The sequence below is a fragment of the Plasmopara halstedii genome (genome assembly GCF_900000015.1).
Source record: "Plasmopara halstedii genome assembly, contig: Scaffold_3120, whole genome shotgun sequence".
In the NCBI taxonomy this organism is placed as follows: Eukaryota; Oomycota; class Peronosporomycetes; order Peronosporales; family Peronosporaceae; genus Plasmopara; species Plasmopara halstedii.
In genome coordinates this window covers 202,395-202,614 of record NW_020190023.1, presented here as the reverse complement: position 1 = coordinate 202,614, position 220 = coordinate 202,395, and positions in this window count along the sequence as shown.

The window sequence follows — 220 nt, the reverse complement described above, 5'->3', positions numbered from 1 at the left end:
AGCGTGGAACGATGTCTAGTCTTAGACTTGAATGCAAGGTATGACCCAATCCTAGAAAGGCATGGTCGGAACACCATGAGCCATGGATTGATTGGAGCCAAAAGTCGCAAGATAGATACTATTCGATTTGTTAATATTCAAGCAACAATACTTTCCGTACATAATTAATAAAAGGCCAGTAGTACATTAGATAACACAGAGTAAATGTTGCAATGATAAC